Raw genomic sequence first — 25,253 nt, 5'->3', positions numbered from 1 at the left:
AGACAGGGCCATGAAGGAGTTAAGCCAAGCAGCTTGTCACCTTCTCACCAAACAGCGGGAATTAATGAAAAGATGTAAGCACTCAGATCTTTTCTGGCAAGAAAGCTTGTTGAGATAATCAATTAACCTGAGAAGATCAAATTGACGGGGCTTAAGAGCAGAGTCATTTGAGACGCCAGATTATCTAGCCAGATGATTGCGTTTGTTGCAACGCGAGGAAGCAGTAAGAATGCTTTTGAGAAATCTCGAGCCTTCGGAAAGACTTAATGTTATTTTCCCCCACAGAATTAATCTGCCCATTAGAACATACTTTAACCTCTTACGAGAAATACCCTGGGACAACCTTAATTTACCTCGCTCCTTTCTTCAAACTGCGAAAATGATTCAAAGACAGCAAACATATAAATTGGTTTCAAGCTTGTGCTTTCGCTTGTTCTTAAATGGAAGGTTTTCTTTCAAAAAAAAAAATGAAACGAAATCTCAGTTTGCATTGCAGTCTTCCTCCAGCCCAGGACCTTCCAGATCGCCAGCGTGTCTCTTGGATCCCCTCTGTCTTGAAGGAGGCTGCGCCAGCTCTTGACTAGTCGCCACAGGGAAGTGTGTGGAGGCGGCCTCCTAATAAAAAGCCAGCCTGTCAGCAATGCCCAGGCCATCTGAGCATCTCTGCACACAAGAACTACACGGAGACAGTGTCAGCGGAGGTGGCCTCGGGCAAGGGGTACTCTGTTGACTGAGGACATGCTGCTGTCAGAGACGCTGGTGGTCACTCAGACGGGGGGTGGGGGATGAAGCAAGGATGCTTTCTTAAAGACACCCTTGTAAAAGCGATGTTAGGAGCAGCCAACTCTCATGGAGTATCTTGTTCACCCACTTTAGAGAAAAGTCATCTCTGGGACATGGGCATTGCTGTAATTTGGAACAGTAACTCAGCAGAGAGCATCCAATGCAGACTCCCGTGCTCCGACCCTGGCGAGCTCTGCGCCAATTTCTGTTTGAAAGCAGCCTGCTTATTGGTGATTCCCGCACATAAAGGAATTATTTCCCTAAGCAATTGGTTTTGATTGTGCAGTGTTCTAGCTTCTCCTCTTCTATGGAAGAAAAGCTGATCTCCTGGCTCGCCAACTTGTGCAGCAGAAAAGACAAGAGGAAAAGGGAATTTTCGACAAGCTAAATTCCTAATTTTTTTTGTGACAAAATGTGAATGAAGATGATGAACTTATTCATAAGAGATGAGAAGTTTGAGATGAATGATTTATGGGTTGAAGCATTAAAATATATTAATTTACCACGCAGGCAGCCGATCTGAACGTTGACTTGCAAAAGCAATGTGCACAATGATTATTGAGGTGCAAAGACTGCAGGTGGGGCTGTGCAGTCTGAGTGGCATGTGTCTAAGAGCTTTTGGGGTGAACAAGCCAGTCGCACCCTCAGCACAGCCAGATGCTAATGGGTGACCGTCTTGGCAGAGCCTGAGAATCTGAGCGCACCCCCAGAAAAGGCACTTCATGCCTGCAGGTTGGGTGGGTGGAGTAGCAGTGGGTGTCCCATAGCAGCCCATGTCAACAGTGCATGGCTTCTGCGCCTCCGTGTTGTGGACACGGTGGACAATTCTTTGTTATGGGCCCATCCTATGCTTTATAGAGCAGCCAACAGCCTTCTCACCCTCCAGCCATGAGACACTAAGAGCACATACTCTACTCCCGAAGCGGGACATTCAAAACTGTCTTCGCACACTTCCGTATGTCCCCTGAAGACTGGCTGAGTGCCACCCCTGCAATTCACAATCATGTGACAGACAGAGGCCTCTCAGAGGACATGCCTCAGTGCCATGAAGCCTGAGGACCATACCGTCTTAGCAGGCTGAGATGCACTTACGTGTAGACACTCGTAAGAAAGTGCATCCACAGGGCTCACGGCAGCCCTGGCCACTACTATCAGGAACACTTTCTGCCATGTTGTCCCCCTGACCTTCGTTAACTAACCTCAGTTAATTCTGGACCCTGCCCCTGAGATCTGGTACCATCATCGTAGACCACACAACTGTGGGAGCCCATGTGTTCCAACCTTCCGTTGGCTTGAGCCCACAGCTGAGGTGGGTAAGAGTGTCAGGGTGAGCCCTGGGAGCCTGGCCTTCGTCAGGTCCCCTGAGGCATTGTGCACCACCTCAGAAAGCTTCCCCTGGACCTCTGTAGGGAAGGAATCACATTGAGACCAGCATATTCTCAACCCAAGGCCATCATCCCTAGTCCTCAGAGGCACCGAACGCAGGGCAGGGGCAGACATCTTGGCACCTCGTGCCTAGCTGTGTGACCTCGGAAGTGGTGTCACCTACCAAGCCTCCAACTCTGCCGCATCATGTGATGGACACAATTCGGTCCTTCAGTCCTTATGACAACCCACTGAGGCCCCACAGCAAAACATTTGCTTTGCACTGGCACTGGAGACAGACTGTCGGGGCAGTCACATGTTCTCCACGGAGATGACTAAGGGACAACCGTCCCCTCAACTACTTCCTCATTGGTGCACACATGCAAAGTGTGAAAGGGTGACCCTGGGGAGATGGTGGCTGCCTATGTGTCAGGATCCCTGGAGGCCACCCTGGGCCTCTGCATGCTCTCCCAATCCTGGGAGAGAGTAGGCAAGTGTTGTCAGTTCCCCTGATGAGCACCTGTGCACCTTGGTTTGGTGCACCTGGAGAAGGAAGTGTTTGCTGGCCTGCCCTGCTCCTCATCCTTTAGCCCTCAGATTAAAGCAGCCTGGGCCCATGTATCAGCCACTGCCAACAACTGAATGAGGCCCCCCGAGACCCAACTGTCCTTTGGGAGTGTCCCCAAGCCAGTGTGGGAGCTCAGATTTACCACTGGAGAAGACGGTCTTGTTGAATAAGGTCACCAGGAATACTTAGCACCTCAGGACAGTTGTAGGCAGGGAGCCCTGCCTGCCAAGCCAGCCATGTGCTTTAGCTCACCATGGAGTCTCTCTGAGGGTCTGCCTGCATGGCAGTGAGCCCCATACTCTGCTTTTGGTGAGAACATCAGAGACCTACCTTTCATGGCTTCATCATGTCCCTGAGCAGGAAGCTGCCAAAGAGTGTACAGGAGAGTCAGCACTGTGGACCCACAAAACCCACACCTGGGGCCGAATTCTTGAAGACCGTTTAGTTCTCAGGGACAACGGCCACCTCACCTACGGTGTCAGCTCCTTTGTCACACTGACTGGAAAATCATGGCCTTAAGACATGGACCTGTGTAGGAGGCAGAAGTTCCTCTTCCACACTGATAAATGACTGACCAAGCCAATCTAGTCCATCGGAAATGGTATGGCTGAAACTAGCAGATAAATCGCATGATACACATGACCCTAAATCCCTGAAACACAGCAGCAGCTCCCCTGTGCCTCTAGAGATGCAGATCTCGGTCCCATAGACTTCTTCAGTGCACTCCATGACTGTGCCAGTCCAACATCTCCCCCAGAACAACTCAGCCAATGGTCCAGCCACATATATGGCCATTGTTTCCTTCTGGGGTGGCATACAAGAGGAGCAGCATGGGCAGCGCCTACTCTGCCAACAGAGTTGGGCAGGTGAGGGATGGTCTATGTGGCAAGTTCTGCTACATTCGTGTTCCCATGATAGTGTGGAAGTGAATCAGGGGACAGCGGGGAAGGCAGGACCTCCATCCTGGTGAGGTAGGTGTCTGATGTCCGTCTTCACCAAGATCAGGTATGCTCAATTCAAGACTTTCATTTTAATCTAACTCTTCCTAGCTAAAGAAGCACACCAGAAGCTGACAGCCACCGAGTCCTGGCAGGGTGGGAACCATTTCTTTCATCCATGCTCCTGAACGTGTGACCCTGGTGACCCCTACAATACTCACCGTGGCCAGTGGAGCTGCCAGAGCACAGGTAGTTGGCTTGCTGTGAAGAGACACCAGGGCCGACATGCCTCTTATAAATAAAAAGCATTTAACTGGAGTCTTGCTTATATTTTTAGAAGCTTAGCCCATTATTGTGTCAAGGAGCATAACTCCATACATGGTGCTAGAGCCGTAGCTGAAAGTTACGTTCTGATCCTCAGGCAGAGAGAGAGTCAGACAGACAGACAGACAGATGGGATGGATGGACACTGAGCCTGGTGTGAGCTTTTGGAAACCTCCAAGCCCACCCCAGTGGCACATTTCCTCCAACAAGGCCACACCTACTCCAACAAGGCCACACCTTCGAATTCTCAAATAGTGCCACTCCTGGTGACTAAGCATTCCAATATATGAGCCTATGGGGGCCATTCTTATTCAAACCACCGCACAGGCCTTGTGGAAGGGAGCCAGATAGTGCTATCTCAAGGTAACTATGTCCTGGAGTTACCTGCACCAGCCACGGCAGGATAGAGTTCAAGTTCACAGAGTCAGGTCAGCAGAATGGACATTACCTAGGAGACAGATGCTGCTGACATCGCTAAAGAACTAAGAGTGGGCCAGTCTTGGGTTCTAATCCCATCCTGGTGACTGGCAACCATGACTGACACCGCTTTTCTTCCTGCTCAAAGGGTGCTGGCATCCACCCTTCTGCACAGAGTTCCGAAGGGTTGCACCATTCACAGACCTAGCACCTGGCACTCAGAGAGTGCTCACAAGTGCCTGCCGCCATGACAATATCTACCACGGACCCCAGCTGCCGCAGAAGTCAGAGCCAGCGCTAAGTAATACCTACTAAGGCAACGAAAGAGTAAGCCAAGTTTTTGCGGGCTGAGAACAAAACAGAAGACGAAATGGAGAGCTTGTCTCTAAATGAGGGAAGAAAATGAGAAGGGCTAAGCGGCATAGGAGAAAGGAGGAGCCTGGGCTCTGTGCAGGCAGAGCGAGCGAGAGAGAGGAGAGGAGAGGAGAGAGAGAGAGAGCGAGCTTGCTGGTGGGCACAGGGCAGCATGCCAAGTTCTGTAATAAAGAAGTGATTAATTGAAGCAGCCCAGGAGAGGATTAGAACAGAACGCTTTTGATATTGTGCAGTTAGGAAGGAAGACTGCAAGGAATTTTAAAGCATATTAAAAAAATAAAAAGGAAAAAAGAAAGCTGGAAAAAAAATGAAAGCCCATGTTTTGTGCAGGTTTGCTGTTCAGCCCAGTGGTGCCTGCAGCCCGCCACAGCCATGTGAAACGCCCCTCCTCAGCTACTCTTCTGGGGAATCCAAAGCACACTGTTTGAAGAATCTAAGCACACCAGAGCATGGAAGGGAAACAATTCCAGGAGTAGATGGTGAGGCAGCCACGTTATTTACGCTCCTGAAGGATTTTCACAATGAAGGCAGGAAGGCAGGGTTCCCCTGATCCTTTGTGACAGGTGTGGATGGGTATCATTCTGCCCAGTCAAAATGTGGACTTGCTGTGTGAGGGGATCCGAACAGTTGAAAGGGGGCCAGGACACGACAGCAAGAGGGTCCTGTGATTTCAACATTCAGTTTTTGGCCACTGCCCTCGGAAGGCAGACTGGGATTTCAGCAGATTCGACCCCACGCTGTGCCTCCCTGTCTCCGAGCGGGACGTCTTTGTGTCTTCACACAGCGAGAAGCAACCTGGTCACTCATGAGCAAGACAGAAAAATGCATAGAAATAAGGGATGTGTTGTGGAAAGTATGTATATAGTGCTTGATTAAAATACCTTTTATTTTTGTTCTTCAGAGATGACATACAGTTGTCTCTGATTATCAAAGATCCAGAAGTCCATGTGGGTATCCAGACCCACAATACTCCAGCACCCGAATGGCAAAGGATACGCCCATATTCTCCCAGTCCTTGAAATGACTTCTTGATGGCCAGCGTCTAGCACAGCGTGAATTCTGTGTGCGATCCTTACACTCTGTTGCCTGGGGACAAGGAAGTTCACATGTGCTTAGGAAAGCAATCCTTTCTTCCAAACACTTTTGACCCATGGTTGGTTGAATGGTCAATGAGGAAGCCACAGATAAGAAGAGCTAACTATATTGTTAAATTTCATCCCTGGGTGGCTGAAAACATCTGAGTTCTAACCCCAATTTGTTTACTAACTAATGGAAGAAGTTGAATTTCTCTGGATCTCATTTTCCCTCTGTGTCAAACGTCCACATTACAGATTTTTTTAGCCTCCCCTGCTATCTGTCTCCATGATACACACACCCATTTCAATTTCCGTACTCTGGAGTTATGTCCATCAAAGTCAAGGTGAAGTTGATGGCCCCAGAGACATTTGGTTCCTCTTGAGGCCAGCAATGTGGGCTCAGTAGGCCCCATTAGCCACGCAATGGTGAAATTTTTTTTTATAAAAGCTGAAAAATACAAAGAACCCTGTGGGGAGCGGGGGTCATGTACCCACATGAGTTGCAGACTGGGTCTTGCTTCCCTCCACCCATCCATCCAGAAAGGTGCCTGGTGTGGAAGCCATGATGCTTGCTGACTGGAGAAGCCGCATCCAAACCATCTAACCTTTGAGGTGATCGGCTTCTTTCTCTTGCTAAGCCTCAGTCTTAGAACCAATGGCATACACAAAAAGCCACCCCTCCTGACTGAAAGGCCAGCTACCCTGATGCTTGAATTCTGTGAGTTTATCTCTGCTTGCAGTAACCCTTATGACTGCATTATGAAATGGTCAGCAAGGCTGACCCCATGGACACTACAGCCAGGGCTGGAACATGCCTTGCAGGGATTCTTATGTATCTTGTGGATTCATTCACCATACAAAATTGTCTAATTTTTCCAAAGTATTGTACTAAAATATTACAGCCTTTGAAAATACGGAATTCTCCAAAATTTAAAGACATTTTGAAGGATCCTGATTTGGGAATGCGTGGTGATGGGTTGCCGCGCTGTCGTGGAACAAAAATAGTTTTAAAAGGTTCCCTTGGACACAGATGTCTTGTGATAATATCAAGGCACAGCTGCACAGCAACCATGAGACATCCAGAAGGTTCTGAAGGCTGCAGAGTCACCTCTGGATTGAGTGTGGAGGGGGTCATGGTTCATCTTGCTGAAGGGGAGATGAGGGGTCATGAGGCCACCAGAGTGCAGCCTGAAGTGTGGGCTGCACTCTCCAGCCTCAGCCGTGTTCATTGGCTTTGCTAGAAAGAAAATTTAGAACCATGGTAGCCAACGCCTAGATAAACTAACCCAGTGCACGGGGATTAGGTGCTTCAGGCCCTGCTAAGCCCTAGCCTGGGAAACCTCTGTGCTCTGAAAGATTTGGCTTGTCCATCTGTCTAGTGTGGGCATTCTTTGGAACCCCTTTCTCCACAGAAACAAAGCATGCCTCAGTCTGTGCCCAGTCCTTGGTGAGCACCAAGGCTGGTGTTCCCTGGGGCACCAGATGCTGCAAACCAGTTCACCTTCTCTCCTCCTGGCCCAAAGGGTCATTCTGGGCAGAAATATCCTCAAAATATATCCGTCTTCGATTTATTTCCTACAAGCTCCATTCTAAACCCACAGGATTCCCCAGCCTAAGCTGGCTCATTCCCTGGTAGAAACAGCCCCAGGACCCTAAGCCAGTAGGCTGTCTGACAGTTCCCTTGGGGTTGTAGCATGAGGATTATTTAAGGAGAGACAAGGGCTCAGCCCCTATTAGCGGGCAAGCCTGCAGGGAAAGAGCCCAGAGGTTTCTCTCTTGTGCTAAAGATGGGAAGAGAATTCACCAGGAGAAAATGGCACACACCAGGGTGTGCAGTTGCAAACTGCACACTTTAGCCCTTCCTACAAAGCAGGGGATCATTGTTTTAAGGAAATACATTGCGTCTCCCCCTGAAGAGCTGAACAGGGAAGAACTGCCTATCTGGGGGACAGGGAGTGGCTGAAGACACAAGCTTAGAGACCCTCTACTGTGCTGGCCAGCTGGATAATGACAAAGGACCCACTTCCCAGGGACTAGTCTAGGACTGCAGTCTCTGCACATGCTGCTCCAAGGCGACAGTCGTGTGCTGTGAAACATGGGGGTGCTGTTGTCAACAGAGGTATCCTCCAAGGGATACCAGGAGAGTCAAGGGATGGTTTACGGCAGGCGATGGGATAGATACAGTCTAGCCGGTGCTACCCAGTAGAACGTTCTAGAAGGCCCTGCAGCCAGCTCCAGGGTTGGTGGGTGGAGAGGCTAGCACAGGAGTGAAGCCTGCCCTGTGGGTCTATTCCCGTTCCCACTTTCCCTCTGAGAGTAGGGAATGGCTGGGTCCAGCCAGGCCTCGCTGCCCATATGCCAGTCAGCTCCTGTCTGCCTTTTTGTTTACACTGGGCGCACAATGGGAGCTATAGTCCCTCCAATACATCATTTATAAGTGTATTCTACCTCTGAATGTACAGACAGGGCTGGCTGTGGGTGAATAAGCTCTGTGAATATTGCCAAGACCCCGGGCTTTGTTCGGCATTCTTCTTCACAATAGACACCACACTTTGGAAGTAATTTTAAAAAGAGAATCAAAATAGTGGTACTTTTAGCCTTTGTTTCTTTGATACCACTCTGCATTCTCTGTCTCTCATTCAGCTGCTCCCATTATACTGACAAATTAAATAAACCACTCCATTGCAAAAGGCTTGGGCAGGCAGGACTTCACTTCACCGCAGCCCCAGGAAGTCGGATAAACATTGAGGTGGCTTCCGTGGCAAGTCCAACTAACTTCAGAGAAGGAGGAGAAAAAATGAGGCTGAGGGGAGGGCTCGGGACTTGAGCTGGTCAGCCGCAAGGATGGACCGGCCTCCGAAGCCGCGACTGACCACCACCGAGCCAAGAGCCGCAGCTCCCAGAAGTGCTCAGCGTTCCTTTCTGCTGTGTGGCTCTGGGAGCCTGAATGGTGAGTCAGGGCAGGGTGTGGACACTGGGACTGTCAGCCAGGGGCAAGCAGTGGATGCTCCAGGGAGAAGCAGCAGACTGCACTGGGGAGCCAGAGTGCATCCCAGACCCTACAAGCATTGTGAACTTCCTCTGATTTTCAGGAGACATATTGCTTCCCAATGAGAAGCAATTCCAAGAGAATCTCTCTCTCTCTCTCTCTCTCTCCCTCCCTCCTTCCCTCCCTCCCTCTCTTCCTCCCTCCTTCCCTCCTTCTCTCTCTCATATATATCTCCCCCCCAAACACTATACGAGTTTCTTATTTGTTCAATTACAACCTAATTTTTAGGGTCAAACAGCGAAGGGGCTGAGTGGTAGACTTTCAAGTACGGCGTTGTGTGGAGGTCTTTCTAAGGACCATTTACATTTGCTTGCAAAGAGGCTGCTTTGACATGTGGCCTTGGAACATTTCATTTGTTCTTGTTGCGGGGGGGGGCTGTATATTTACAGAAGCTCTTATATTAAAAACTGATTGTTTTAAAAGAAAGGAGGGAGGAAGGGGAGAGAGAGAAAAAATACACACATACACACAGAGGGAGAGAGAGAGAAAGAGAGAGAGGATAAAGAAAAGGACAGAATTATTTCTAATGGGGCAATATAAAGTTACTCAGGTTAAATTCCAGATCTATGGGTGTTGAAGATATTGACCACCACGGGCCGGGCTTTGATTTGGGGAAACAGTGCACAGATGCCCTAAGAAATCAATGTTGTCAGGACTGTACTGGGCACTGAACAAAACAGGTGGAATGGGTGGGTGGGTGGGGGGGGGGAGGATGGAAGGCGCTACCCCAGGCCGCTGGTTCTCTTAGGAAACCTGTACTGCAGTAAATGCCAGCCAGGGCGGCTTTGAAGCCACCAGCCACCAGCTAAGAGGGCCTCATCTAAAATGCAGGCGGTGAGGCCAGAGTTGGGGGGCTCTGTGTTCCAGCAGAGGCGTCCCCTGGCTCCAAGTCAGAGGGCACCACAGGCAGAGGAAAATATTGAGCCGGTGTGGTTTGAACAGAAGCACCTGATTCGTCTTTTATTACCAAAGAAAGACTTGAAAGACCCAGGTGAAATTTCCCTCCATTGTTTAGAAAAACTCTCTGTAATTTGTCCCCAGGGAAATCCAAGGTCCTTGCGGCCAGAGCCCCGCCCCACTGCCCCTCTGCCACCAGGCCTCTCTCTGGAAGCAAATGTCTCCGGAGTCCCTGGAGAACCGTCAGGCCAGTGGGGCCACTGAAGGTCAGGGCTGCCCACTGAGGCCTGACTTTTAGCTAAAGAGGCTTCACTTCCCAACCGCCCTGTCGAGTCTAATTTGGTGGCATTATGTGAAGGGGTGGGTCGCTTCTGACAGGAGGGGGTTAAATGAGATTACAAGCCCGGCAGGCTGTCAGCAGCCACCGCTGGCTGCGATGGCAAATTGCAATTTAATGGTCAGCTTTATCTGTACGGTATCAGTGGAATCGGCTGTTTTCAGCAACTTAATTGGCACTGTTTGCAGGAGTTTTTCGAGGAGGTAGGAGAGTTGACTGGATCTTAATGTTGAATTATTTAGAGAGCAAACTGGCAGAATGTCGGTGGAATCTGCGGCGGGTTTTGTTTCTCTGAAACGCAGAGAGCTTATGAATGGGCAAGATGCTGAATTCTGCCACAGTACCCAGAACTTCCTAAAAATACTCAGAGGGTCTGATGTACTGGGGGTTTATTTATAGAAAAATAAACAAAGAGTAGCAATTGCTTTTCCAGTACGTGTGCGTGTCTGACTGTTGAGGACATGAGAATCCAATGAAGACACAGAAGCTCCTCCTGCCAGTGTGCACAGAAGGATGGGTGCAGAGAGATGGCCTTAGGCTTGAGGACAGGTGACCCCTCGTACCAAACTGATGGCAGGGCTGTGTGAGTACATATGTAGGAGGTACACATGTATAGTGTGTAGGTGTTTTGTACACATGTGTATGTACATATAAGAAAGTATGCGAGCCCATGAGTATATATAGGTGAGTCTATTCCAGCATATAAACATGTATAATGTGTGCATGTGTGAAGATTTGGATATGAATGTATACATGTGTAGCTATAAGTGTGTATACTCATGTTAATGTGTTTACATGTGTGAGTATGGATATGTGCATATATAACATATACATATGTTAAAGCATGACTGTGTGTGCTCATACGTTGTGTGTGCACATGTGTATGTTTGGATATGTATGTAAACATGTGTGTGTTAGTTATGGAAGTAAGTACATACATATATGTATTTGGTGTATGTTTATATGCCTCTGTGTGAACATGTGGATGAGTTTGTGTACTTGAGGAGACTTAGTCTCTGTACACACATGTAGAGATGAGCATGCATGTGTCACATACATGTAGTTGTGATGTGTGCATATGTGTATGCATGTATTATAAATATATACATGTGTGAGCATGAAGTATGTGATATACATTGTACATGCATGTAAGAGAGTGTGCATGTGGGTATAAAATGTGTGAGTGTGTATATTTTATATGTATGTATGCAAAAATGGAGAGAATATACATGTTTGGGTGTGATGTGAGTGTTGTGTGTTCATATGAATGTGAAAGCATGTGTAAATGGATATACATATATAGTTATGATACATGGCATATGGATATATGTGAATATTCGCATAGGGATGTATACATATATTATGATGATGTGGTATATTTATGCTATATATGAGAGGATATGAATGTGTGTATACAGATGTGTATGATATGTTTGTGTATAAATGTGTGTGAGTGTGCATGTATATCTATATATGTAGTATATATAGCTTATGACTGCACACATGTACATGCATGATATTTATGGTATGCTTGTGTTGTATATGTGGATATACACATAGGGCATTTGCATGAGTGTACCTGTGGCATGTATGTGCATGTATGTGTACCTGGGTGGGTATGTGCATGTGGATATGCATGTGTATAGCTGTGGGGTGTTTTGTATGAATGATGGAAGCAAACATGATTTTATGTGTATGCATGATTATTGGGGCATGCCTATGTGGGGTTATCCTATGGCAAGTATGCTGTTGTGTCTGTGTCAAAACTGCACAAGTAAGGTTGGAGCATTAAGTCCACCAGACAGCTAGAGCTTCATAATAGCGCCCAGGTGTCTGAATGCATAGATACTTTGCCATCTTCGTGCACATTGACAAGGAGGATGGTACATGGCATCCGTCGCAAGTAGGGAGTCAGGCTGGAGTCTGCACAGCAGGGAAATGGGCTGGCAGCTGACACTGGCAGTGTCTGTGGCGTGTGCACCTGAGGGAGGCTCGCATTGCAAGGACAGGAGCACGTGCAGGATCCTTGGAGAAACAAGGCAGAAGGGAGAGAGAAAACAGAAAGCACCACACAGGCAGACACCAGCATTGTCTGTTCCCAGTGAGGGGTCAGTTCGGCAAGTTCAGGATTAGTAAATTTAATATCCTGTCAAAATCCTCATGATAATGAACAAGCTGCCTGGCCGGCTGGGCACAGCAGCTCCACACTGCAGCCGGCAAGATAGCACAGCTAATTTATGAGCAAGGGATTGGGCTGTGCTGGCAGAGCAGACTGGGTCCAGCAATGGAGGGCGGTCCTCACTGGAGAGCCATCAGCTAGGGATAGCGCTGGGCTCCAGTGACCCCGGCACAGCTGACGTCTTGGGGCACTGACTTTCAGAGAAGGATGGGGCGGGGAGTAAACACCTAGCAGAAACTGACTCATCTCTGCCTACCTGGAAGCCCCTGGGTTCTGTTTGTCATCTAAAAGCTGGGGTAGAAGGTGGAGCACGGAGTGGTCCTGAAGAGGAAAGTGAGGTCAGAGGCTCACAGCATGTTGCGAGGATAGGCATGCTGGGAAAAAGGAAGACACGGGGCTACCCACGGGAGCCCGTCAGGGTGGGTTACAGGCTGCACAACGGGCCATGCAGCATGCCATGCTCCTCAGTGAGGAACATGCAAACGACGAAGTTCCTGTGCAATTTGTTTGAGGCTCTGCACCTCTCTAAGCAGCTGTCATGGCCGTGCATGATGGTGCATTGAATCTGAATGGGGCTCTCCACATCAAAACCTCGCTTCCATTATGATAGCATCTCCCGCTCGGAGCTGTAATGCTTATTAATTCTGCGCCCATGCTCCCGGCTGAGGCAAATGTATTCCATCAGCCCAGCATTTAATTTAATTAGTACAGCTGGGCTCTCATTCTCCTCTCTGTGTCAGAGGCATTGTCAGCACGTTCTGCCGTAACACAATTACTGATTGCTTTTAGATAGGCAGAAATATGATTAGGGTATTGGGTGACTGTATCATAAGCCTTATTAGATTCATTTGAAATCTGGAGATAAATAGGAAACTTTTATTTGCAGTGTAATGAGATTATGCTTATTAGGCCAAGGCCTCGCAACCTTTTGCAAAGAACACAGCGTATCGGTCGGATTAGACCCTGGAACTACACTTTCTGCTCTCGGCAGCTCTGAGCCGCCACACCGCCCAGTGCAGACTTAACTGTTGTCACACTGCACGCGGTGAGGATCACAGACTCCCAGGAATCTTCTTCAGATAAAGGGCAGGCGTTACTCTTCCTTCTCTGAGGAAATACACCCATCTTGAAGTGAAAGAGGAGGGAATGGTATTACAAGTATTTTTAAAAATCAATACCCGCACTAAAGGGGATTACTCTTTCCCATGTATATACGTCACTTGTAGAGGCTGGCATATGGTAGACATCTCAAAGTCCCCTGCTCAGTCTTTAGGTGTCCATCCTGCCTGTTATGATGACGGCAAGGGGGTCCCACGGCGTTCCATCTTCCCTCGCTAAGCGTTCATCTGAGAGGCCTTGAGGCTCTGGTGTGCGTTGGCCTCCTACAAGCACTCAGGATGCATGCCCAGGACACATGCGCAAGGAAGTGGCAAAGATGCGCATATGGCTACCACCTGTGTCATGAAGGAAGATATAGGAATTAAGATGCAGCATTTCCTGAGCTGGGTTGGGACCGATAAAATCATTGGTTATAAAATATAGGACTTTCATATACAAGGAAAATTATAAACATTTTTGTTGGATATAAAAAAATTGGGGGACGATACATAAATCTCGCTTTTATAAAAAAAAAAGATGCCAAATGTAAAAACTAAATTTGCAAAGTGTGCGTCATTTTCCTGAGTCTTGTAGTCTTCTCTGCCTCGCTCCATTTTTACCAGGTCACTCACTACATGAACATGATCTCACCCAAGCCAAGCAGGTTAAGTTTCTGTTAACTTAAAGTGAGGGGCATTTATTTATTTTTATTAGCAAGGTCTTTACTAGCATATATGAGCTGTGCACAATAATGGATTTCATTGTGGCATTTGTGTACGTGTAAATACTGTATCTTTATATAGTCACCTCCGTTACCCTTTCTGTCACCTTCCTCTACAATGATTTCCTATTGCTTCCCTACTTTCATGTTGTGTGTGTGTGTGTGTGTGTGTGTGTGTGTGTGTGAGAGAGAGAGAGAGAGAGAGAGAGAGAGAAGAGGAGACAGACAGACAGACAGACAGACAGACTGACAAAAGACCCAATGAGTTAGGGTTACTTACAGGAGTAATGTGGGATTCCCCTCTGTATGCTATCAATATGTTTTATTACCATTGGTCATTAAAGAAGCTGTTTCAGCCAGTGACTTAGTAGAGTAAAGCCAGATGGGAAATCCAAACAGGGAGAAAGTAGGTGGAGTCAGAGAGACCCCATGTAGCTGTCAGCAGCTGCCAGTCAAAACCTGTGGTAGGCCACAGCCTTTCAGTGATTCACAGATAAATAGAAATGAGTTAATTTAAGATGCAAGAGTTATCTAGAAATATACCTAAGCTATTGGCCAAACAGTGTTGTAATTATTATAGTATCTGTGTGATTATTCGGGTCTGAGCAGTCGGGAAATGAATGAGACTTGGTGACCTTAATGGTCACTATCCTACTAAAGAAAATGTCTCTCTCCCTACCTCTCCATCAACTGCCAGCTGTCTAGAGGTCCTCAGGGAGGAAAGGCCTTGTGCCACTCTCTCCCCAGCAGCAGGGAGCATGTGTGTCTTGGTTAAATATGTGGCCAAGTGAAGAGCTATAAGCAGAAAAACCTATGCTGGCCCCACAACCGAAGCAAAAGAGATGGAGGGGGGCTGGAGGTTGTGGGGTGTAGGTTTTGTCTTATGGGAAAATGCTTTGGAAACAAGTCATGGGACCCCTCCATGTGGAGAGCGTATATAGCACCCCTAAGCTTGACAATTAAAGGTGGTTCAAATGTCAGGGCCTTGTGAGTTCAAGGTGTAGATCCCAGAGGGTCCATCCTCACATGTTCCCACAGTCACCGGGCATCATGTCATGTGGTTTTGGGTTCGAAGGTCCTGAGTGGTCCTTCTCATCTGCAAGTCATTGGTCATGTGTGAGCCAATCAGATAACTCCTGTGAGGACACTTGTCCTTTCCCCACGTGGTCCTTGACAACACTGCTAGACCGTGGCAGGGATCCTGAGTGGCAGCATTTGCATTTGGCCTTGAATCAGCTCAAGTGAAGTTGAAGTTCAGTGAAGGACCGAGGAGGCAAGAGTGAGCGACAACCCTGCACCTCTGCGCCAGAGAAAACAGCAGCAACCTTGCTGCCCGTGACTGGTGGGAGCCCCAAGCTGCCTCGCCTTCCCCAGCCTGCCAGATGTGCCTCCTCAGTCCGCCCAGGAAGTCCATGACTAGGGATTGCTGTTGTGACTCAACTGTTAGGAGCCTGAAACATGAGTACAAAAACTGGATTATATTTGGTGAAAACTTAAAGAGTATCTTTAAAAGAAACTAAATAAAAGCAAGTTGCTTTTATTGCTATAGAATTACCCGTGTGTTTGGTCAGTGTAAATCCTGGGGTTGGGAAGGGGTGATTAGAACTGAAGATTCCATAGCCGGGGTCTTCACATGTGGTTGTACTCAGTTGTCTTGCTTTAAGAAAACTTGGAAAGTGCATTGTGAGTCAATGTTGTGGAGACAAGAAGGAGGTTTGGTAAACTCCCAGAGCCCAATCCCTAAGCAGAGACACTGGCGCTATGTCAAAATGTGCATGTTCTTTCTTGGGAGGTAGAGGCAAGAGGCCTAGGAGTTCAGGGCCAGGTTCAGCTGCATAGCTTATTCCATGTCAGCCTGATTTACAAGTCACCTGTGCCAAAAACAAAAAGCTACCTCAGGCATGGGTCTGGGCTATTTTGTGAATCCATTCTCCTTCGAACAGGTCTGGCCACAGACTTGCTCTGTGCCATGAATCTGGAGGTCTTCCAGGATGGAGGAGGCTCGCTGACTCCTGGCTGCAGCACAGACGCTAATCACCTTCCTGCGTTCCACAGAGGTTAAAGGGAAGTGCCGTAGAACCAGCAAGTGTATAGGGATGCCTGTCTGCAGAAGTGAATGTGGGTGTCCATGGCTGTGACTCTGAGGATGGGCCCAGAAAAGGCTTGGACCCTTCTGACCCTTCCAACGTGGGAACAGGGAGGTGGTGTCAGTGGGGGTAATTGTTATACCCTGTGCTCTCCCTGATTGCTCTCCACATCCAAATCCCACCCCAAACGTCTTTAAAGTCAGTCATTAGATTAGGCCTCCCTGTGGCAGTGTGACCTCTGTCAGCTCATGCTGCCTGCAAAGAGCTGTCTCCCCCAACCCTGAGCCACTGGAACCAGAACTTCCATGTGTTGTGGCTGACCCTGGGAAGAGCAGGTCATATTCTGTACGCAGTGCTGACATCACACGGAACAGATTGCTGCACCTGACGTTTCCTGTCACCCTCTCAGCAGCTGGGAGCTGAATAAGCTGAGGCTCATCCCCGGGATTCAGTGTCAGGGCGGTCAGCTTTGCTTTACCATAGAAGTATTTAGCTGTGTGTCATCACTTTTCCCGGTGAATCAGATGACAAGCTTACTCTACTGCTGACCCAGGGAGTGGCCTTGTGGTGTTTCTGTAGAATCAGGACCCACACTGCAGCACACATGAAACCTAGCTTGCCAAGGGCATCAAGGGTAGCCTAGAAACTGAACAGGACTTTGGACTTGGCATTCAGCACAGATGCCAAGACAGGGCTCTTGGTGCACAGCACGCTGAGGTAGCTTCCAAGCTGATTCTACTGCCTGCCTGACCTAACAGGGACAGAGCTGGCCCACAACTTAACAAGGGGGGCCAAGATAAGAAACTCCAGCTCCCTAAGGCCAACTACAGACAGTATAGCTCAAGACTGAACAGTGAGGTTGCCATGGATCTCCAGCCTCTTGGTGAAGGGTATGCCTATCGGATACCTGATACCCTGTGAGGACCCCAGTCCCTCTCTTACTTTCCTGTCTTCACTCATGCCTGTCATTTGAAAATTTCCCTAGCAAATTTGCTTTATCAAAACTTAGCCCAGGTACATGTGTACATACACCTCTCACACATATACACACATACACAAATACAAACAGACAAAAACACATACACACACAGACCCACACATACACACACAAACACACATACAGATGGATAGATATACACACATACATACACACTCAGACATACATATCCACACACACAAACATATACTTACATACACACCCATACAGACTCACACACACAGACACAAACATATATACATATGCAAACACACACTTACATACACATATACTTACAGAGTCACAAACACAGACCCATACAAATATATACACATAAACACACACTTACATACATACATACATATACAGACAATACACACCTACATATACAGAGACCATATATATACACATACATACACACATACATACATAGATAGACACACACACACCTACACAAACATACACAGACAGACAAACACATACACACATACAGACACACACACAGACATATACATAAACACATATATAAACACACTTATATACACATACACACATACAAAGTCACAAACACAGAACCATACATATACACACACTTACATATACACATCATACACATACAGGTAAATATACACATATAAACATATACAGACACATATATACAAACACACATATATACATACAAACACAGACATACAGAAACACACACATGCAGACAGACACACACACATATACACAAACATACACACACGCACAGACAGACACAAACACATACACAGGCATCATCATCATAGTAATAGGAATAATTTAAGCACTACATTAAAGGAAAACAAGCATGGGTGCTGGAGCGATGGCTCAGAGATTAAGAGCAGACAATGTACTTCAGAAGGACCCGAGTTCTTATCCCATCTCCCACACTTGGGGCTCATAAGAGATTGCAACTCCAGTTCCAGGAATCTGACATCCTCTCCTGCCCTCTGCAGATACCTGCACTCATCCGCACAAACCCACATACACAGATACACACGTATGCGCGCTTTAAAAAAATAAAATAAATCTTTTTAAAAAAAGAGCACGTCACCCAATCAGGCTGACTGCACAGCTCAGGGGACGTGAGAATAAGGAGCAAGCCAGTCCAAGCCCACAGAAGGCAGGGCCATAGAGAGCAGAGTGGAACGCGGAAATAGAGAGACTATCAAGCAAACTAAAAGTCTCCCATCATTTCACAGTTCACACCAAAATCTCACACGAGATGTCTCTAAATATCTGTCACTGTTATTTTCAAAGAATTCTCTAAGGGCTGGGAACTGGTTCTGCACTTTAAGAAAGCTTGCACAGCAGGCGTGAGGACCTGAATTCAGATCCCAGCACCCTATAAACAGCCTGGTCGGTACCTTTGCGGTTCATAGCAGTGCAGCGAGCTTAGGAAACACCGAGTCTCTCCTTTCAAACTGGCTCTTTCAAGAAGGTGCTGCTGTTGCTCTCCAATTCTGGTGAAGGAAGTAGACTTTAGGGAGTGGCTAGCCCGGAGTCATACAGCTAGGAAACTGTGGAGGCCCCCTGTGAGCATGGTGACGACCACTCAGACACACTGCCATCAACGGCAGATAGGGTGTCACCTCCTTCAGACATGGTGACACTTGCGTTGACATAGAGACAATCGCTGTGGATACAGCAATGGTCTCAGTAAGCATGGTGGCTCCCAGTGCAATGTCCACTGTGGACACACCGACAGTCACCTTATACATGGTGCGGTCGTATCTTCTTCGTGGTATCCATTGGAAACACTGCTGTGCCCACTTTAGATGGTGGCAAAGTGAATGAAAGAGAAATCTAGGGTGGTATTTCAGGGTCTCTGGCTGTTCTCTCTGTCTCTCTCTGTCTCTCTCTCTGTGTGTGTGTGTGTCTCTGTAGTGTATGTGTGTGTGCACACGTATATTAGCTATGCAGACACACCAGTGGTCGTGACTGAGGTGGCTGGGGCAGCGCGGAGTTAAAGGTTTCCTTTAGTTCCCCCCACCAAAGCGGGCAGCACCGCTGTGACTTTCAGAACAGCCAGCACACTGTGTAAAGGAGACTGCATCATTAGGTGCTAAATACATGTTTATCACGAAATAAAAACAACTTTTATCTCTGGCCCTGTTTTACAAGCAAATGCGAGCAGGAAAATAGTGACAGCCAGTCTTCCAGGAGTGTGGATTAATGAAAGTGTGATAATTGCTATATGTTTGCTTGGTGTGGATTCAAGGGTAAATCACAGCAGAAGTAATTAGATAATTATTAAAGTGTGCATTTCATCTGCAAGCCCCAGGGAATATCACACATGAATTCGCCGGAGCCTGTTCTGCTTCCTGTTTAAAAGGCGGTGCTGCCTCTGGGGTCTTCTGTCCGGCTGCTCTGGGGAAAGCAGCAGCTGGGAATGGTGTCTTTGCCTCGGGCCGTATCTGGCTGTGCTGATCTCTGCCAGGCTGCTTGAGGGTTCCTTCCCAGGAAAGCTACAGCTCATTAGAGGGGGCCCTAGTATGTCTGTCATCATCTTGTTTAGGATTTGTGATAACTGTTTTCTACGACTTCGCCCTAAGGCTAGGAAACCAAAGCATTCCCCATGAGAGGCTTCTCTCTTGACTCTCTCCTTCCAGATGCTGGAGCCAAAAGCCCTTCAAGACAGAATGGCACCATGCGATGGAATTTAAAAATTATACTTGAGAGTACAGGCTCGCTTCTGGGCCTGTCCTGAGAATAGCCAGTAAAAGGAAAATACTCAAGAGGCCATGTGGCTTTGATTTGTTCTTAACTCCCTGAGTCTTAACCCTGTAGTTTTCCTTCGGGCTGCAGCAAGCCCGTGACCAGAGGTGAAGGGTGGTGGAGGTCAGTGATCCCTAACCAGAAGACTTAAGCCCACACATCCCTCTCCCAAATCCTGCACTGAGCTGCAAAGAGATGTCTGGTCTTCCCGCCACTGTTCACACATAGAGAAACCGATTTAACAGCACATCAAATAGAGTCACTGAGCGGTTCAGCCAGTTCACTCATTCATTGGCACGCCATCCCTGTGATACCTCTATGGAGACTTGGTAGAAAAGCTTTGTAATCTAAGTGGAATGGAAGAACTCAGATGTGTAAGGACCACGTGAGAGCCAATGGCATCCTCCATCTTAAAGCCTAGAATTTCACTTTTCCTATATCTAGGCCTTGTGGTGATAAGCAGGTCCTATGACCTCCCTGGGCCTCTTATTCTCACCTGTGGCACAGGGCTAGAAGTGACCCTTTGCCCAGTGTCATTGGGGGAGTCAATAATTAAATAATGGAGTCAGTTGCAGGATCTGTACCCAGAAAATCCTCGGTAATGGTGAGCCAGTCCTATAGAAGCACCTCAGACGTCTCTAGAGCCATCCACTGCCAGAACACGGCCACCCTCCTCCTCCCAAAGGAGGAGCATTGTTGAGGCTGAGGCGCGGAGAGGGGCTAACAGGCACCACAGCACCATCGTCATGCACAGTGGCAGTCAGCCCAGCTGCCTGACCCTTGACCTTCCTAGGAATGTGAACCCCAGGCACACCCTGCTCATCAACCTCATTTAGCGAGAAGCTAATCACGTACCCAGTGGGCACCAGGGTTTCTCTGGGCTGGTTCCACTGTGTCCTTGTAGTCCCCGAAGAACCATAGAGCTGGTGGCATGAAGCTGGGACAGAAACTATATGTGACTGACATGAGAATGCCCATTAATTCTTACCACTGGACATTTTGTTGTTGTTGTTTTAAAGTCACCTAACCAACCTAGCAGGTTTCTAGGCACAAGACTCGGGTTTCCCAGCTCCCTCCAGACTGGTGTTCTAGATGACAGCTCAGATGCTTGCTCCAGATGATCTCAATGGACCTCTTTAGCAGGGGCTCGGGCTGGTTAACTTAATGAGCTCTGGGGCTTGTCTCGCAGAAAGGCCAGCTTGGCCATCGGGCTCACATCGTAACTACCAGGACGGAGGTATTTGCTTTCCTTCACATACAAACTATGCACGAAAACTCAAGGCCTCTGTCCAGTTCCTGGAGTGTGCTGAACCTACAAAAAGCATTTGAAGTTACGAATAGACCCAGAGTCTGGTAAAAGCAAAGGTGGCAGTCCTGTGCTGATGACCTATATTGCTAGAATAACTGGTCCTACTTGAATTACTGTCCCCAGAGCATCTGTTCCTAGCTGGTCCTATAAGAATTACTGTCCCCAGAGCATCTGTTCCCACAACAAATGCCAGGTATAAATCAAAAGCAGCCACCTTCCTGCTTATGAAATGCCCCTAGCAAGTAGTAAACTAGTTCCTGAAGCTCTCTCTACCTTGTTCCCTCAGACAGCACTGTTTATACCCCCAGACATCATTAACTGCAAGGGAAAAGTTGCTCCCCAAGTTCCCGGGAGGTCCATCTCTTCGTAGGTTGCTCTTATCATCTCTGTACATCTGCAGGAGCACAGAGCAGGCATCACCCAGAGCTAGAACTCACAGTCATGTTCCGTCCTGTTGGAACATATCAAGACAGGAGCCTCCAGAGAGCCATGCTGGACGCCTTACCTGTGAGGCCCGTGAGTGAGACAAGGGAGGGAGACTGGGTCAAGAGCATCACTGGCCGAGTCACCCAAAATATGCAAACGTGCTTCAGGCTGGAAGGACACCCTGCAGTGTGCTGCCCTGCCCTGCTCACCATGTCTTTTCTGTCAAATGGGTGGCAAATAAGCCGTGCATTTCTGTGTATCCACAACATGCGAGGGTACAAGAAGACAGAGAAGCAGGGAGCTGTGACCATGCTGAGATCAAGGTATGAGCCATGTGTAGAGAAGACACCCCAAGACTGAAGGAAATGCCGTCTGCTTACCCTTCACTCCCCAGCCCTGCAAATGAGCTCTCTAATCTGCAGATAGTCATGGGAACTGGTGTGATAGTCTCACAGTGTCACAAGAGCATGCCTCAGGGACAAACTGACGTCTGTTTCATGGGGGAGCACAATGTTCTTCCTAAGTTCTCCCGATAGTCACTTTCTAATTGCCATTGTATATCATAATAGATATGATCTGGGTTCAAGATTCGACCAAATATGACCAAATAATCAAAATCACGTGTGTCCATTTGGGGAAGCGACTGTGAAAGCCTATGGAGATGAACTTGGTCCCCTCTTTGCAATATGATGTTCCCATGGTAAGTTCGGACACCACTTCAGAGAGAACATTTGAAGTTAACAAAATTAAACATCTAAATGAGCTGTTTGCCTAATGAGGATGTGACTGGGTATTCTTGAGGTGGGCACAGGAGGCAGAAGACACTGTCCCCACTTCCCAGTGTGCCCCATGTCTGCCCTACATGGCAAGACAGAGAGATTTTACTAGTCCTGCTGCAAGCTGCCTATCCAGAGGAGACCAGAGTTTCCCCCTTTCTCTGCAGCAGAGCAGTGGCCCCTGAAAGACTCAAGGAGACTCCGGGTGAGCCCTTCTTCATGGTCATTTAATTATGGAACATTTAGTTAAAAAAAAAGTGGGGGGTATTTTAAAATACTTTAAAATGTAATTATCTACATCCAGCCATTGTTCAAACCTCAGTAGATCTGTGACAGTTGGCAAGGATGGGGAGAAACCCCATGTGATTCCTGCCTCTGCCCAGCTTCCCTCTCAGGCTTAGCGGAGGAGGGATAAGGTGGCATGAGGAACAAGGAGATAACTGCAGCCCTAATTCCTCGGGGGAGGTAGAGAAGGCCAAGTCTTCACTCTGCCAGAAATCTGGCCTTCTCTCCCTATAGTGGACCAGCAAAGCAGGTGACAGTCCACCCACAGGTCCCAGCATTGTCTCCTCCGTCCCTGAGCTCTCTCCAGAACATCCCACACGGACTTATGGGGTCAGCATCTGTCTCCTGGCTCTGGTCCTCTGGTGACACACATGGGGACTGTGTGTCTACATCATCCTCGTGAACTTTCTGATTGGAGAATCTGGTTGTTTCCCTTTTGGACAGACCTGCTGATTTGAAGGGTGGCTATGTAGAGATGAGGGAGATTTGGGGGTGTATACCACCTGGTCCATGACACTGGGCAGAGGGAGATGACGATCTTGCTGTGGAGGAACTAGGCTAATCAGAAACTAGGAATAAAAATAAGCCAATAGGAGGCCAAAAACCACAAATGGACCACTAGGAGATCAGAAACGTGAATGAACCCGTTGGAGGTTAGAACACTGACTGGTCCAATCAAGACGTAAGAAATGTGAGTAGGTCCATGGGGGGAACCAATGGGAGATCAGAAACATGAGTGGACCTGAGAGGCCATAGAGATGCGATGTGAGGCCAGGCACAAAGTCCAGGCACGGAGGCCAGGGATGCCCCTATCTGCCTGGGGTCCTAAAGGAAGGTGCATGTGGAGAAATGAAACCTTAGAGAGAGACCTGTCTTCGTCCCCAAGCTACCCTTACCTGGATCTCCCCATCACCCACTTTCTTCTTTCTGAGCCCAGCAAGTCTCTGCCTCCCACCACAGCCAGCTTTTATCCAACATAGTTTTTTCCTTTAAACTAAATTTTCTCTTAAATCGTAAATGATGATTTCCTTAAGTACAGAGCCCTCATAGTCTAAAATCAGGTATTGTGTCCTAATTGAGGCACTTGTCAAACCCTGTTTAAGCCACTGAGTACCAATCTAGTGAGATCTCTCTTGGAACTCCAGACAAGCGTAGGGTCCTTGCTGGACAAAGTCACTTCCCATCTAACTGGAGCCAAGGAGGCCCTCATGCCCGTCAGTGCTGAGTAGTGGCTGAAGAATCTGGGGTGCCTCCTGGGGGCAGGGCGGATCCCAGGTGTCCCAGCACAGAGAGGAATTCTGGTGATCTAAGTGGGAGAAAGTGGGAGGAGAGAAGCCACTGTTCTGTTAGAGAGCCTTCCTCCCTCCTGTCCCCAACCTTTCCCCAGCCCAAGCGTCTGCTGTATGGCGGGCATTTCTGGGACTCCACACACCTGGTGGCTTAAATATCAGGAAAGCAGTCTCGGGTCTCTGGAAGATGAAGGAGTCTTCAGGGATGGCTTGTCTGAGGGCTGTGAGGGGAATGCTGTCCCAGGCCTCCGTCCCATGGTGCAGCTGACCATCTTCTCCCGGTGTCTCCTGACACGACCTTTCCCCTTTCTGTTTTTGTCTGTCCTTGTAACTGTCACAGTAAATGAGACCCACCTGCTCCGTGTGACTGTTGCCTAAGCCATCTGAAATACCCTGTCTCCAAGGAGCTTCACATTCTGGGGCCTGGATTTTAGGGCTCTTAGCTAGGCGTGGGGAGCACAATCTCAGCTTCAGGACTACACCCCGGTGACTTCCAGGGAATTCCCTCCTGAGCCTCTCTCCATCACCTGGTGCCACATCTCACCCGAAGTCACCATCTCTTCAGATGACTCCAGCCGATGCCGATGGTAGCGCATCTCTCGGCCCCACTGGGTAGTGTTAGGAAGACTGAGCAGCTTCGTCCTGATTTCAGCGCCGCCCTCCATGCTCCCCCTCTCACACTGAGATCTCCTCTATTGATGAGCGACTAAAACTTACTGGGAGCACCTCCTTTTCAACTCTCTGCCTTCTCTCTTCATCCATCCCCATGCCTTAGTTGAAAGAGTTTCCTTCCATGTCTCAACCTTCTACTTCCTCCAGAAAGATGTCAGGGCCATCTCTTAGAAGAGACTGCTCACAGGATCTTGTGCAGCCGGCTCTGCTCAATGATGGGTGAATAGTTGCTTTGTCCTTCATCTGGGTTTTATTTCTCAAGTCTCACAAGCTTTGAGGAGGGAAGACCTTGTCTTTTGTTCCCTGTAGAGCACACATATCTGACATTGATGGACTGAGGGGTTTACAGTAACACGAGGTGACCCCATCGGAAGCTGGGAAGACAAAGTTGGCTCCCTGTCTCTCACTGACTTCCTTGTGTCATTCTCCTTAATTGTAAGGTCTAAGAGTTCATGCTGGGTTTCCAGTCTTTCAACCATAATCAACAAGAGCAACATCAAAAACCCTACATTTCTAATGATTAGCTGGTAGCTTTCCTGTTGAAACCTTCTTCGTCATCTTCTT

Source organism: Myodes glareolus, chromosome 23 (assembly GCF_982192425.1).
Source record: "Myodes glareolus chromosome 23, mMyoGla1.1, whole genome shotgun sequence".
Lineage (NCBI taxonomy): Eukaryota > Metazoa > Chordata > Mammalia > Rodentia > Cricetidae > Myodes > Myodes glareolus.
This window is presented reverse-complemented; position numbering follows the sequence as displayed.